The following is a 3,398-nucleotide window of genomic DNA, read 5'->3' on the forward strand; positions in this document are numbered from 1 at the left end:
TGGCCTTGACTCCTCTTCTGCCCCACACTTGATCTGTCACCTTACAAGTGTAATCACACTCCCGCCTGGCTTCACAGCCTCCACCCAGTCCAGCCTCTATCATCTCTCACCTGCAGTCCCTTCCTCCCTGGCCTCCTGTGGCTGCCATCCCCCATCCCCTACCCCACACCCCACAGTCTGCTTGCCCTTGAGCAGCTAGAGGGCCCCTGTTAACACTTGAGCCAGACCATGTCCCTCCTCTGCTCACAACCATCCATGGCTCCCATTTATGCTGAACAAATGCCAATGTCTTCTCTTGGTTCATGTACTTCATCTTCATTGCTCAACGTCTCTGTCCTGCATTGGATGTTCCCCACTCTGTTCCACACTGGATTTGGACGTTCCTCATTCTCTATCCTCTACTGGGTGAATCCACATTCTGTGTCCTCACATTCCCCGATCCTCACTGGATGCTCCCTATGTCTGTCTACACTAACATCCCACATTCTCTGACTACACTGAGGTCCATGCTCTCATTCCACACTGACGGTTCTCCCATCTCTGTTTATGGTGCTCTTGCAAATGCAGATCTCAGATCTCCGACTTCCATCATCATGTTTGTGCCCAGGCCACACTTCTCATGGTGCTTCCAACCAGTGACCGAGCTCCTGGGAGATTCAGGACCCTTCTGATGGTGACAGTGGCCCTGGCTGAGGTCACCATGGTGTCCTTAGAAAGACTGGTGATTGAACACTCCCACACAACCCTCCCTGCTTCCTCCCCAAACAGCCAGCAGGAGCAGAGCTGGGGTCTGGACCCAGAGGCATTTCTAGAACCCAATAGCCTGCCCACTGTCCCCTTATGGCCCAGGGACACCCCAAGCTGTACACGTATAATCACACACACACGGGTGACATGTGACACAGCCCCTTCTGCATCTCCAGGCTCAGAGCCTGAAAACATAGGGTGGAGTCCCTGGAAACCAAGATGGGTTTTAGTTATTTATTACTATTTCTATTTTGTTTTTATGTTTTGAGTGGGATGCACAGAATCCAAAGCAGACCATTGGTTGCCACCTGATGGCAGATGGCAAGAGTGCGGCCTCTGATGGTTGGGGAAGCAGAACCACACCCACCGGCCCTGGGCAAACCGCCCCCACCCCCACCCCGGCACAGCTTTTGAAAGCAGCCCACATTTTTATGAACCCCACACTTAGCTTAGCCTGTGGGCACTGACTTCAGGGACTGGCCCATTTTCCTGTCCCCCATGAGGGTGAGATCCAGAGGCTGAGAAGGCCGTGCCTCAGTTTCCCCCAGGGGTCCTGTGTCTGGTTGTGTGGGGAGCCATGACTGCAACACTGTGGGGGCAACCACGTGGGTAGTTCATCCACCCATGTGAATGGCCAGGATTCTTGCAACCTGAGCAAGATCCCCAGAAGGGTAACCAGGTGGAGCATTTGCACCCTCCTGGTGACCACCGTGCCCTCGGCAATGGTACTGCCAGGGGTGGCGGGGTCCATGTGCACCCCGGAGCCCGGAGTCCACTGTCATGGGCTGGAGCTGGGACAGAGACTCACCCTCCTCTGAGGGCGGGTGGGGACAGAAGGGAGCTGGTGGGGAGGATTTAGGACCCGAGTCTGACAGAACCCTCCAGCCTCACTCGGACACTCTACAGAGGTCTTGAGTTCACCCCACATCCTGCATGGAGGGGGCTCCCTCATCGCCCCCATCCAGGTCAAGGCTGCGAGGCACCCATGGCATCCTCTTCCCTTTACCACCACATCTGAGCCATTGGGGGTCCTGGTGGCTCTACCCCCAAACACACCACGGAGTATCCCTCCAATGCCCCTGGCCTCCTGTTGCTCTTGGCCCTGGACCCTGCCCCCACCCCCTGCCACAGAAGCCCCAGGGAGGGGAGCTTTATAAGCTTTGATCATGCCTTGTTCCTCCCGTAGAAAATGGGCCCCAAAGCCCCAACTTCACTGCAGATGAAGGTGTTGCAGACTGGGAAGATCGTGGAGGACAAACCCCAGCCTGTGTCTCGCATGTGGATGGTGTTCCAAGCACAGCCACTTAAAAGAGTGCCCTCACCTCACAAAAAGGTCTGTCACTTCACATTTTTTGCCCTCTCCCCCTGCCCCTCAAAGGAGTCCACTCAAAGTCTTGGCTGGGGAGGGAGGACTACCGGAGGAGGGGAGGCGCCAGGGAAGGAATCCCTGGACCGACGTTGAAGCCGGTGACGCACACGCTTCACCTCTGCATCTACCATCTAGGGCAGTGTGCGATAATGGTGGAATCAAGGCACTGCGTTTTACTGACAAAGCCCTTCTGCGGGGCGCTGGGGTGACAAGAGTGGATAAAGGTCTTGAAATTGTTGGTCAAGCTGACTTGCCCACCCCTGGCTGAGCTGGACTGGTCAGCTTTGGATCTTGGTAGAGTGACTGTGGGGGAGGCGGCAAATCTCATAAGGGCTGATGCCGACACTCCATGTTTTCCACATTCCAGTCCAAACCCATGATCTCCACTCAACAAACCCTTTGTCTGCTTCAGTTAGCAGTCAGAGCTAGTTTCTCAGCTGGGGGCAGTGCAGAGGGCTTCCTGGAGGAGAGGACATGGAGTTGGGCCTTGGAGGGTAGGAAGCAGTCTAAAAAGGACACAAGTTGGGGGTTGAGGGAGGTGGTCCAGGAGCAAGGACCAGCATGGCTCTGGTGTTGACACTGCAAGTATTTCTAGGGGGCTCAGGGCAGGGGACAGGGTGGGAGACAGGGACAGAGTGGGGTGGGGGCAGCTGAGTCAGGGGTCAGATCTGAGCGTTATAAAGATCCCACTGAGATCACCGCGGGGGGTGGCTGGACGCGGGATGAGCCCATGGTGCTCCCTCTGGCTCCTGGACCCCTAAGTGGGCCCTTACACACGGGACAGGCTCGAGCGATGGGAGTTTGCACCCCCCGAAGTGGATGGATAAACCCCTGGCTCCCCCCTCCCTCCGGTAGAACGGAATTGCTGGGTCAAGGGGTCAAGGGATACGCCCATTTAAAAGATGAACAGCTTAGCTTCTTGCTGCAAGCGATGGCGCCCGGCCTGGCTGCTTCCCCTTGAGCCCACCACCCGACACCCCCAGGAGCTGGCGGGTAAACGGCCCAGCCCCTCGTCCCTGACGTGCAACCACTCCAGGCGCCTGATCTCCGCGGTCCCCAAGGACCCCAGCGGGCTGAGCACCCACGCCCCACGGTGTAACCTGCTCGTTGGTGCCCCCTGCAGGGCTCCTCCCCTCACGTCCCCACCCCTACTCGCCGTCCTCCCGGACACCCCACCCGCCCTGGGGTCCCCCTCTCAGGGGCGGCTTCTGGAGAGGCCGCTGGGGAAGAGAGGGGAGGACCCGGGTGGGGTATGGCTCTGCGCAGCGACAGACAGTTTCTT

The sequence above is a fragment of the Equus asinus genome, chromosome 10 (genome assembly GCF_041296235.1).
Source record: "Equus asinus isolate D_3611 breed Donkey chromosome 10, EquAss-T2T_v2, whole genome shotgun sequence".
NCBI classification, from domain to species: Eukaryota; Metazoa; Chordata; class Mammalia; order Perissodactyla; family Equidae; genus Equus; species Equus asinus.